Source organism: Scyliorhinus canicula, chromosome 26 (assembly GCF_902713615.1).
Source record: "Scyliorhinus canicula chromosome 26, sScyCan1.1, whole genome shotgun sequence".
In the NCBI taxonomy this organism is placed as follows: domain Eukaryota; kingdom Metazoa; phylum Chordata; class Chondrichthyes; order Carcharhiniformes; family Scyliorhinidae; genus Scyliorhinus; species Scyliorhinus canicula.
Window position 1 is genome coordinate 3,221,571 of NC_052171.1, and position 13,351 is coordinate 3,234,921.

At 42.6% G+C, this 13,351-nt stretch overlaps 1 long non-coding RNA gene across 2 annotated transcripts in view; it reads right to left on the reverse strand.

The window, feature by feature from the left end:
- The window catches only part of LOC119957392, a 73,230-nt gene that overhangs the window by 34,329 nt on the left and 25,550 nt on the right, over positions 1 to 13,351 (reverse strand). For both annotated transcript variants that reach the window (XR_005458793.1, XR_005458794.1), the window contains exon 2: positions 9,232 to 9,331. This is a non-coding gene — a long non-coding RNA (uncharacterized LOC119957392). The remainder of the gene's footprint in view (positions 1 to 9,231; positions 9,332 to 13,351) is intronic.

Consider the following 13,351-nt stretch of genomic DNA (forward strand, 5'->3'; position numbering starts at 1 on the left):
CTCCTATTCCTATCAATCCCTTGTGGCCAGTGAATCTCCTGCAAGGGCATTGATTCCCAGTCCCTCACTGTTACCTTTGCTATTCTATGCTCCCCTCAGTGACATCATCAGGTTCAACATGTACACCGACAACACCCAGTTGTACACCACCATCTCTAGCAACCCCTCCACTGCCTCGGGTTTCCCATGCTGCTTGGCTGACATCCAGTTTTCGAGGAAAATATAAGGAAGACTGAAACCATTATCCTTGTCCCCATTACAAACGGCATTCCTTGCCAGAGACCTATTCCTCTTGCTGGCCTCTGTTCAAGTCTGAACTAGGAAGTTCACAAATCTGTCGCTCTATTAAACTCTGAGTTTCTGACACCACATCCTCTCCGTCAACAATACCTCCTACTTCCACCTCCATCATATTGCCTTTGCTGCTTCAGCTCATCTGAACTCTTCACGCTTTGTAACCTCTCAATTCAAATGTTCCCCTCGACAACATGCCACATTTCATGCATCGGTCAACTCAGCAGAGTTTCCTCTCCCAACTTGGAGCAATATCCATTGACTCCACTGCTCACTGATCTGCTTTGGCCCCTGATGTGACAGTGCCTTGATTTTTTTTTTTAAACTCCCATGCATGTTTTCAAATCTCACCTTGTTTCATCCCTCTCTTTCCTCCAGCAGCCTTACAATCCTCTGCGATCTCTGCACTCTAGGGGATCATTGTTACATTTCTAGACGAGTAATCTGGTGAACAGAGTTAAAATCCCAACAATGTAGCAACGGAAATTTAAATTAATTAAAATTAATCTGGAATGAAAAAGGAACATGTGGTATACAGAGCACACCTCACGAGGGCGAGGATGAGTCGATTCTTTGAAGGAGTAGAAGATGTGTGTGAGCGTTGTGGGCGGGGGGGGGAAGCAGCCTCTCCACCCTGGCGTGGCAGGGGGACCTGTTGGAATACTTGACCCTTGAGAAGGTTAAGTTTGAACTGAGGGGAAGGATGGAGGGGTTCTACAAGTCATGGGCATTGTTCATTAGGCACTTTCAAGAACTGAATAACATCGAACATTAGTTGGGGGGGGAGATTGTTGGGAGGGTTGGAGGGGGGCTGTGTGTATTAAGGGTGACTATGGGTAATCCATGATTCCTTTTTGTTATTTGTTTATGCAAACATGCGGGCTGATGTTTGGGGGTTGGTGGGAGGATGGGATCGTTGATATTGTTATGGGGACTGACGTATTTGTTGCTGATTATTGTTTATTGTGTGGGTGTAAATTTGGGAGAAAATGTGAAAAAGGAGGAGAATAAAAATATTTTTTTTAAAAAGGAACATGAAATGAAAATCGCTTATTGTCACAAGTAGGCTTCAAATGAAGTTACTGTGAAAAGCCCCTAGTCGCTACATTCCGCTGCCTGTTCGGGGAGGCTGATACGGGAATTGAACCCGCACTGCTGGCCTGCCTGGGTCTGCTTTAAAAGCCAGCGAATTAGCCCACTGTGCTAAATCAGCCCCGAATCGAGACTGAAAGGTGATTACTGGATTGGTGTAAAATCCATCCACTTCACTAATGTGATTTTGAGAAGGAAATCTGGTGCCCTAACCCGAAAAGTGACTCCAAACCAATAACAATGTGGTTTTTTTTCTAAACTGACATCTAAATACAGCCGAGAAGGCCACGCAGTTCGATCAAAATGGTACAAAAGGTAAGAATGTGGAGGGGCAGATCACGTGAATATAACAAGCACATAAAGCCAAGTCACCTGCAAAGTCCTCAATAACAGCTGTGGTCTTGTGCCAAAACTGTCCAACACATTCACGCTGACAGAACAGAATCACACAATCCAACATCCGAGACTCCCATGTTCTGCCCCAGCAACAGGCCACACTGACCAGAGGTGGCAACGCTCTGGCCAAGATGGCCCTGTATCAGCAAGGAAACAATCTACCAACCAATTTCTCCTACCCTCTCTCAATTGATGAATCAGTGCACCACTTAAGGGAAAAAACACTCAGGTCATCATATTGTGTCGGGCCACTTCTATGTCCATCACCAAGTGTAGCTTGATTCCACCACTACTGGCCAAACAAGACAATTTCTGAATTGCATTGCTGCAATACTGTTTTGCAGCAAGTTGTGAGAGAAGTTGACCTTGTTCATGATAGCATTGATAGGAGTGACCATCGCACTGTGCTTGTGGAAACAAAATCCTATTATCATGCTGAAGATACCTTTTATCCTGTTGTGTGGCACTAAAACCAGCTCAATGGTGTAACTCAATTTACATCTAGCAGCAAATACTGGGTTTCAATGAGCCACTGTGAGCCATCAGCAGAACAGTATTCCACCAGAATCTGTAACCTCAGTCTGTTGGTACAGGAGAATGTACCAACCGTGGTTCAATGAGGACCATGCATAAGAGCATACATGCTGGCATTAACCTAACAATGTGAAAAATTCTCCAAGTATGTCCTGTACACAAAGATCAGGAAAAACCCAATCTTACCAATTAGCACTCCAACTCTCCAATCGAGCAAGAGATTAAAAGCTTTTGACACTGCTATCAAATTCCTGGTTTTCACTAACACCCTGTTCCGCCAGAGGGACAAGCAGAAGACCCCATGGCAAAACCCCACTCTAAGCACTGGCATTTTAATAGATTATATCATTTCTGAGCAAGGGTCTGCACAGATTCCACATCACCCGCGCCACAACCGGAACCGATGACTGCTGGACTGACCACCGATTAATCTGCTCTATCATGTCTCTCTGATTCCAAACCGGCAGTGTCAGAAAAAACAATATCACTGGACTCAAATACTCTAAGAAAAAGCTACTCAGTTGGCGCTTCACAGCTAACCTAGTGACAACCAACGAGCCAGAGCCGCAGAATACCCATCACCTGGTCCACCTTAAATCATAGATTATCATAGAATTTACAGTGCAGAAGGAGGCCATTCGGCCCATCGAGTCTGCACTGGCTCCTGGAAAGAGCACCCTACCCAAGGTCAACACCTCCACCCTATCCCCATAACCCAGTAACCCCACCCAACGCTAAGGGCAGTTTATCATACCCAATCCACCTAACCTGCACACATCTTTGGACTGTGGGAGGAAACTGGAGCACCCAGAGGAAACCCATGCACACACAGGGAGGATGTGCAGACTCCGCACAGCCATCATAGTCAGCACCTGCGAGGCAACCAGTTCAGGAGCATTGGTACGATGATGCAACCCTGTTTGATTCCACTTTGCACAAGTATTGGGCTGTGATGATTCCATTGGTGAGGATCATGGCTTGCATGTCATGGTAGAGCAGGCAGCCAAATTTGAAGAGGACGTTACACATTCCCCAAATAACTCTAAGGAGCAAAGTATTCAAAGACCAAGACCTCAAATCCAGCACCAACCTACAGAGCAGCCATGGTTCTCATACTTAACATACTTCTGCCTCAGTAAAATACTGCAAATCCACTGAATACAGTGAAAATCCCCTAGTCGCGTACACTCCGGTACTTGTCCAGTACTGAGGGAGAATTCAGAATGTACCAACTATGATGGCAATTATAAGGCAATTATGATGCAATTCGGCAAGATTTAGGATGTATAGGATGGGGAAGGAAACTGCAGGGGATGGGTACAATCGAAATGTGGAGCTTTTTCAAGGAACAGCTACTACGTGTCCTTGATAAGTATATACCTGTCAGGCAGGGAGGAAGTTGTCGAGCAAGGGAACCATGGTTTACTAAGGAAGTTGAAGCACTTGTCAAGAGGAAGAAGAAGGCTTATGTTAGGATGAGACATGAAGGCTCAGTTAGGACACTTGAGAGTTACAAGTTAGCCAGGAAGGACCTAAAGGGAGAGTTAAGAAGAGCGAGGAGAGGACACAAAAAGTCATTGGCGGATAGGATCAAGGAAAACCCTAAGGCTTTCTATAGGTATATCAGGAACAAAAGAATGACTAGAGTAAGATTAGGGCCAATCAAGGATAGTAGTGGAAAGTTGTGTGTGGAATCAGAGGAGATAGGGGAAGCGTTAAATGGATATTTTCCGTCAGTGTTTACACTGGAGAAAGACAATGTTGTCGAGGAGAATACTCCGGTACAATCGACCAGGCTAGATGGGATTGAGGTGCACAAGGAGGTGTTAGTAATTTTGGAAAGTGTAAAAATAGATAAGTCCCCTGGGCCAGATGGGATTTATCCTAGGATTCTCTGGGAAGCCAGAGAGGAGATTGCAGAGCCTTTGTCCTTGATCTTTGTGTCGTCTTTGTCGACAGGACTAGTGCCGGAAGACTGGAGGATAGCAAATGTTGTCCCCTTGTTCAAGAAGGGGAGTAGAGACAACCCTGGTAATTATACACCTGTGAGCCTTACTTCGGTTGTGGGTAAAATGTTGGAAAGGTTATAAGAGATAGGGTTTATAATCATCTTGAAAAGAACAAGTTGATTAGCGATACTCAACACGGTTTTGTGAAGGGTAGGTCATGCCTCACAAACCTTATTGAGTTTTTTGAGAAGGTGACCAAACAGGTGGATGAGGGTAAAACGGTTGATGTGGTGTATATGGATTTCAGTAAGGCGTTTGATAAGGTTCCCCACGGAAGTATGGGATTGAAGGTGATTGAGCGGTTTGGATCAGTAATTGGCTAGCTGAAAGAAGACAGAGGGTGATGGTTGATGGCAAATGTTCATCCTGGAGTTCAGTTACTAGTGGTGTACCGCAAGGATCTGTTTTGGGGTCACTGCTGTTTGTCATTTTTATAAATGACCTGGAAGAGGGTGTAGAAGGATGGGTTAGTAAATGTGCAGATGACACTAAGGTCGGTGGAGTTGTGGATAATGCTGAAGGATGTTATAGGTTACAGAGGGACATAGATAAGCTGCAGAGCTGGGCTGAGAGGTGGCAGATGGAGTTTATAGGACCAACGCTCACCTTGTTAACTTTTCTTTTTAAAATATCTATAGAAACTCTTAGTATCTGGGCGGGATTTACCAACCAACTCGCCGCGTGTTTCTCGGTAGCAGAGGCGGCCCCTGCCAGCGCCATTTACTGACCCCGCCATTGCCAACTGGATTTCCCAGTGACTGCACCCCTCGTTGCTTTTAAATCTGCGCGTCGGCCTGGGACCGGAATATCCCACCAGTGTGAACAAACGGTAGATCGCGCCCACTGTCTTTAGATTTTCAACTCGCTTTCTCTCATTTCCCTTCTTATTAATCTTTTAGTCGTTAATTGCTGTTTTGTAAATTCTCTCCCCTTAAATGTCTGCTACTGCATCTCCACTGACCTATTCCCGAACCTAAATTGCTCGTTCTGCTCGACTTTCATGCTCTTTTAATTGCCTTTACTTAAGTCTAAAATACTAGTAGCAGGCCCACTGTTATCTCCCTCAAACTGAATGTAAAATTTAATCCTATTATGATCGCAGCCTTCATTATGAGGTGATTTTCTAGATGTAGATTAAAATCCATCATGAGAATTACTGACCATTTCTGACAATCTTCCACTATTTATTTTTTGATGCCCCATCATACCATGTGATTACTGTCAGGGGGGCTTGAACACCACTCTCACAAGTCACTTCTAGTATTAATGATTTCTCATCTCTACCCAAACCACTTCTGTTTCCTGGTTTCCTGAACTTAGGTCACCCCTCTCTAATGTGCTCATGTCATCTTCAATGTACAGAACGACCCCTCTATCTTTTCCTAATTTCCTATCTTTTCAATATTCAGGTGCAAATTTATGCCTTCCTGCAGCCATGTCTCTGTAACGGCTATTAGATCATTCTTATTCATTTCTATTTGCACTCTCAGTTTAACTGTTTTGTTTTGAATGCTGTGATTCAGATAATAAAGCCTCTTTTGTCCTTTTTATTTTTGTAATCTCTAGCCTTACTCTTTGATTTGTACTTACTGTCCCTTCCAGTTACTGTCTGTTTATCATTTGCCATTTTAACACCTTCCCCTCTTCCCCTGACTTTGATATCTTGCATATGCCCACCTTTGATGGCTTTATTCAACAAACCCTTTCTGTTTGTACAGGTGGACACTGGAGGCATTTTGTATTCTTAAGGGCTGGTTCCTTGCTCTCACACTGAAAGAGTTGTCAGCTTCTTAACTCTGCATTGACTTCCAGCCTTGGAGGTCTCAGCTGAGATAGTATCAGCTCCTGAAGTTTCGGCACAAGACGGAAATTTGATACCATTTGTCATTTCTTGTTTCAAAGAGTGTGGGAGGGTCACGAAGGGAACTCTTGATGGAAACCAGTGACAGCCTGTTCATTACTTCTTCATTGATAGAAGGTGTGGTGAATGTGATTCACACTATATATAGTTGCCAATATCACTCCATGTATATATGTTCGTTATCTACCCATTGTAAGTGCAGTTGCACTATCCGACCACCGGGGGGGGGGGGGGGGGAGGAGTCGCTCTGGGAGTACGCAAGAGTTTGTACTGGGCTCCACCCTTGGCTCTGCTCAGGACTCCTTCCCCTGGGACCGATGTATAAAGATCAGTGCCTTAGAGCCAGCCTGCCATTTCACCTGAAGTTCAATGACGAATAGGCTGGCTCTATTGTAAGTGTATTAAAGCCTCTGTTCAGATCCAACTACACGTGTTCGCTGAATTGATGGTTCCATCAGAGGGCCAATTGAGACGGTGGTGAAAATATTCTGACCTTCTTACTGCAATTTAGGCTTTATCTGTTTGCCGTGTTATCAAGGATTGGTGATGAACCCCCCCACCCCTCCCCCCCCCCCCCCAAGTAGATAGACATTTTAAAGTGTTGAAAAATAAACATGAAATGGAACGTGAAGGCTTAAGACGGAAGTAACTGTGCTTCGTTGCGACTGAAAAGCTGAGGCCTTCAAAGAAACACTGGGTACTTTCAGAGAAAATTCAAAACTACAAACGTGAAAAAACTGCGAACGTGGAGAAGCACCTTTTACTTTCAATGACAAGACGTTCCATCCGAATAACCCTGCTTTTGACTCTATGATAGACTTTTAAGATATAAGTATTTCCAAAAAGTATTCCTTTCAGGCATGTGTCTGGTGGCTCTGCTGTTAGTCAATTGGATAAGATCCGAAAGGTGCTGGGTTCAAGTCCCAGTTAGGGCCTTAGATGTAGCTTCAGATAGGAAAGGCTAGATTAATTAATTTAAGTCAGTGAACTTAGTGCGGAGTAAGATCAGTTTCAATGGTAATTGTAGGGTGCCACCAGAGGCTGCCGGTTTTACTAATTATTCGTAAAAAAATTCTTCAGGTTAAAAAAAAATCCCTATTTCATGGCACCCATGGTATTTGAACCAAGTTTGTTCTTCTTTTCAAGCCATGGTTCTATCACTCTGCCACTGAAGCTTGCACATTAACAACCTTTCAGAACTTATACTTAACATTTGAATACCACAATTCAGGAGATAAATATAGGCAAAGATAATCCAAAAGCTGTAGTAGCCTGTGGCCACATGGGTAGAAACGCTGTCTTGGAAGAGAATGCTCCTATCACGATGGTTCTAATCTTTGATTATCTGGTAATTAACTTTATGTACTTCTCAATCAATTTTTTTTTAAATGATAGTTAAATGCTGTGTCTCAAATTATTCCACTGCAGAGATGGAACTGTTTAACAATTCAAGTCTTTGTGCACTGAAATCATTATGGAGGGAAATTCAAGCATTCCTTGGGAGCAGGACACCGCCACACCAGGCTTCAGATCACATCAGTTGCAGACTCTGCTGTCGGACTTCCAACCTCACACAACTGAAAGCTTGCTTTCTCATCGAATGCAAGGGGCAGCTCTCTAAAGTTGTGTATTGTTTATTTTGTGTTGTTTTTATTTAACAAGCATTGTGTCCAGTTGTGTCTCTCTCCCACCAAGGCTCAGCGTAGAGATGGTTGGGAATTATGCTCACTCTCATATTAGTTTGCAGTAATTTCCTGATAAGTTGTAAATGATTTTCATATGGCTGTGACACAGGTTCAACAAACCCTATTGTTGGCCACATGAAGGCAGGCTGGCAGAAGACCTGAAAGGAAGTAAAAGCAAAGTACTGCAGATGCTGGAGGTCTGAATAAAAAACAAATGCTGGAAAATCTCTGCAGGTCTGGCAGCATCAGAGGAGAGAGAACGAGAGTTAACATCGAGTCCGATATGACTCTTCTTCAGAACTCCTGTGAGCAAGGATGAGCAGTCTGCACCATCTTCTGTGCAGTTTATTGGAGACGTTCCTTTCATCGTTTGCCAGCTTAAAATTCAATAAAGAGGAGCAGCTTGGGCAAAAGGGAAATAAATGTACTATTCATAGATTGATAAGGAACGGGTTAACAGACTGACTGTAAATTCGGAAACCCCACGGTGCAATTCTTACTGATAATATTGAAATTTGTAAATGGCAGTGATATTCCTGAATTAATAGAATTATTTGAATTGAATAGAAATGTTAATCACAGCAAACTGGCTGAAATCAGTGAAGGCAGATTGAAATTATAGACAGGTAATCACAGTGGGACAGGAAGAAGTCCTTACATAGCTAAACCAATCATTATGCATCTAACCAACTAATCAGTATCCAGAAGATGAGAGTGTGTGTGAAGTCTTTCAAAAGGGCTGTTCTGTGTGTAAACCCCTGAAATGTCCCAAACAGCAGCGCTCAAGAAAGAAGCCATCAACGACCTATCAACAGGTCCCATAGATTGATGGGACGAGTTCCAGTGAATGAAACAGGACGATCTAGGTCAAAGTTCACTCTTCAGCCACTTAGTCAGCACAGATTTCCCACCTGAGAGGCAACTGTTTTTTGTTTAAAATTTTCCATCAAGGATTTAGTGTGAAATTGTGTTGTATGCTAAATTTTGGTCTCTAAATCTAAAGAACTGTCATTGACAGATTTGCAGAACATAGAAAGAGACTAATTGATCCATCTGTGTCTGCCCCAGCTCTTTCAAAGAACAATCTAGTTAGTACTACACTTTAGATTTGTGTTCCTACTCAGTCACACACTATCCAAACTGCAAATTAATTTTCAACAGCATTTTTTCTACTGACCATGAATGTTGCAGGTTCTGCAGGATTTGCTATTTTCTGGCGGAGTCAAGTCTTACAGAATGACAGCTTGCAACCCAAAGTACAGCAGTAATTTTAGGTATCACATCTAGTGTACAATATTATTTTGTCTTAGTTATCACAAAAACATAAACTTTTCAAGAAATGATGCAGGAATATACTTACATTAATAAATATCTTCTATCTTCATTTTATGTCCATTCAGTTGACAAAATCTCTGGGAAAGCATCTCAACCATTTCCGCAATCCCCATTAAAACCGGTAACTTAAAGAAAAAGAATTTCCGAGTGACTGATGGAAATAACCCCAGGACAAAATTTCTGTTTTGAGGCTTTCACTATAATAAACAAACTAAAACCAACATATTCCTTTTATAATACAGAAACTTTAATGATACATAATGCTCCAAGTGAAAAATGAAATGAAAATCGCTTATTGTCACAAGTAGGCTTCAAATTAAGTTACTGTGAAAAGCCCCTAGTCGCCACATTCCGGCGCCTGTTCGGGAAGGCTGTTACGGGAACCGAACTGTGCTGCTGGCCTGCCTTGGTCTGCTTTCAAAGCCAGCGATTTAGCCCTGTGCTAAACAGCCCCAAGTGTGGTTTAACCAAAGTTCAATTAAAGTTGAACATTCTATCCCTTTAGGAATTTAAATAGTCTTATTAACCTGCAAGACTACTTTCAGTGATGTGTATCTTAGCCCAGGTCAGGTTACTAGTGTTCAAAATACTCAGGATCGGGGGACTAATTCACTCTCAAAATTTACAAGTAGCCCATAAAAATCAAATCCAGAGACAGAACCTATGGCTGGAGGAGCAGTAAGGATGGGAACTTGGAAATCTGTGATTGGAGGAGATAGAGCATATTGGGCATAGGAGCAAGAGACAGAAACAATTATCTTCAGAGCAGAATATTTGAACATTGGAGCCAGTGACTAATTGACACTTTATTTCCTTCATAATTATTTATTTTCAAAAAATACTTTTAGAATTGGATTTATTGTCACATGTATCATTCTGCGTTCAACCCGGACAAATTGGAGGCAGTTCAGAGGAGGTTCAGTAGATTAATTCCCGAGATGAGGGGTTTGTCGTATGAGGAGAGTTTGAACAGGCCTATACTTCTCGAGTTTTGGAGAATGAGGGGAGATCTAATTGAGGTATACAAGATGCTAAACAGTATGGACAGAATAGACGTGGAGCTCAGGCTTCCTCTTCTGGGGCATTCTAAAATGAGAGGTCATAATCTTAGAATAAGAGGTAGCAAATTTATAACAGATTTGAGGAAAAACCATTTCTCCCAAAAGGGTTGTGAATCTGTGGAATTTGCTACCCCGGAATGCAGTAGATGCAGGGACAGTGAGTAAATGTAAGGAGGAGTTAGGCAGATTTTTAATTAGTAATGGATTGAAGAGTTATGTAGAACAGGCAGAACGCTGGAGTTGAGGCTAGGATTGGATCAGCCATGATCACATTGAGGGTGTTAAGCTCGGGAGGTTAAATTGCCTACTCCCTCTCCTAGGTCATGTGTTCGAGGGAAGAGATGCTCTGGCTGATTTCACAATTTAGTTATTGGCCTGTGACGTTATAGGCAGCAGATGAGGAACATATCAGCCATGATAAAATGGCAAAGCAGACTCAATGGGCCAAATGGCCGAATTCTGCTCCTATATCTTATGAACTTATGAAGATCGTTCCATACATGAAAATACATGACATATGAAAGATACACAATGTAAATACATGGAGACAGACATCGAGTGAAGCATAGAGAGTGTAGTACTACTCAGTAGAGAAGATGCGTGGAGAGATCAGTTCAGTCCAAAATTGGATCATTTAAGAGTCTGGTAACAGCAGGGTACCTGTTAGTGTGTGTTCCCACAGTTTTGTATCTCCTGCCTGATGGAAAAGTTTGGAAGGAAGAATAACCCGGGTGGAAGGGGCCTTTGATGATGTTGCCCACTTTCCCAAGGCAGCAGGAGATGTAGACAGAGTCAATGGATGGGAGGTGGGTTTGTGTGGTGGATTGGGCTGTGTTCACGACTCTCTGAAGTTTCTTAAGGTCTTGGGCCGAGCAGTTGCCATACCAGGCTGTGATGCAGCTAGATAGGATACTTTCTATGGTGCATCTGTAAACGCTGACAAGATTCAATGAGGGCATGCCAAATTTCCTTAGTTGCCTGAGGAAGTATAGGCGCTGTTGTGCTTTCTTGGTTGCAGAGGCAACTTGGGTGGACCAGAACAGATTTTTGGTGATGTGCACGCCAGGAATTTGAAGCTGTCATCCATCTGCACCTCGACACCATTGATGCAGACAGGTGTATACGATACTTTGCTTCCTGAAGTCAATGACCAGCCCTTTAGTTTTGCCAATGTTGAGTGAGAGATTGTTGTCGTTACACCACACCACTAGGTTCCCTATCTCCCTTCTGTACTCTGATTGATCATTGTTCAAGATCTGACGCACTGTGGTCGTGTCATCAACAAACGTGTAGATGGAGTTGGAGCCAAATTTTGCCACACAGTCGTGTGTGAGTACAGGGAGTATAGTGGGAGGCTAAGTACACAGCCTTGCAGGACCCTGGTATTGAGGACTATCACAGACGAGATGGTGTTGTTTATCCTTACTAATTGTGGTCTATGGGTCAGGAAGTCAAGGATCCAGTTGCAGAGGGAGGAGCGAAGTCCTATGTTTTGGAGTTGTGTTTTTATTGATGAAGGATGGAGAGCCTGGGACTGTTTCTGGTAGCCACTGGGGAGGATGCATTGACCCAAGTCTTTTCTATAAATATACTTTTGTAACAAAAATTGTTAGAGAATTTCATTAACAACAGTGTAAAATATTAACGTGAAAAAGGGATGGTATTGCATTATTAGAAAAGAAAAAAGAATAAAGCGTTCTGTGAACACCGCCACTAGTGGGCACGGCTCCACTCTCACCCCCGCAACCTTGGATGTGGCCTCAAAGAAGGTTATCTAGTGCACAATAAGCCTGGGGAAAGACCAGAACATGTAGGTGTGGTTGGCCTGGCCTCTTTGGCACTGTTCACATTTATCCTCCACCTTCAGGAAGAATCCGCTCATTCTTGTTCTGGTGCAGTGCTTTGATCCAGAGCTCTCTCCATATCTCCATGCCCAGTTAAAACTATTTATACTTAACATTTTTACACCCTTTACACCCACAACCCAATTACAAAAAAGCCTCCTATTGCAATATGAAAATTAGAGCATTGATATATTGGCAATGCCATTGATGAATCCAGATGAAGGGGTAAGTCAAGATGGCAGAAGGTCAGGTGCAAGCAAAGCATCCCTGGCTGTGTCTGTGAACAGAGAGAATTTGAGAAGGTAGGACAGAGAGGGAAAGGAGAGTGATCCTGAGGAAGGAGAGGGAAATAAAAGGGAGGAAGAGGCCTCTCGGGACAAGACAGAGGGCATTTTCATGTTTAGTTTATATTACTTATGTATGCACATGATTTCACAACTTTCTTTTTCATCTTCATTTTTCCTGCTAAAACCCTCCTCCCGAGGCTGGTTTTCATGTTTACCACGACTGATAGAACAACAATAATCAAACAAAAGAAAGTTGGAACCTTTTAACTGGCTTTCTTCCTTTTTTCATATTTGGATTGGATTTGTTTATTGTCATGTGTTCCAAGGTACAGTGAAAAGTATTTTTCTGCAAGCAGCTCATTAAGTACATGGGAAGAAAGGGGAAGAAAAGAAAATACATAATAGGGATAAAAGAGAGAGGTTAGTAATAATGATAGTCTTAGAATTAAATTTTAAAATATTAGAACGATTGTAAGTTAAGTAACAGTTAAGTTAAAAAATTATTTGTTCAATAAATGATTTTGCACAATTCGATGCAGTCAGATCTGGTGTAGAGTATAAAATAATATTGTTGTGAAAATTGACTTCTTTAATTCCTCTTATATGGCAGTAACATTGCAAGAGACATCCAAGTGTCAATCTGCACTTCTTTGACTGGCTTTGTGTGTGTTCTTTTAAACAAATGTTTCAATTTCGAGAAAAAGTTGAAAATCCAGTTGATCTCGAAAAGCATGGCCTTCCAGGCCTTGAGATGGCTTTAATGTCAATCATGGAGGATGAAGTTGAGGTTCAAGGGGTGAATGAACGAAAACTAGTTAACTATTGTAGGATTCTTGAAAATCTGGAGGCAGTTGCGCCAGCACTTTAGGCTGGGGGCAGGGTCAAGGGAAATGCCGATTCGGGGGAATCATAGATTTGAGCCCGAGGAAGTGGGATGGAAGTTTTCGGAAATG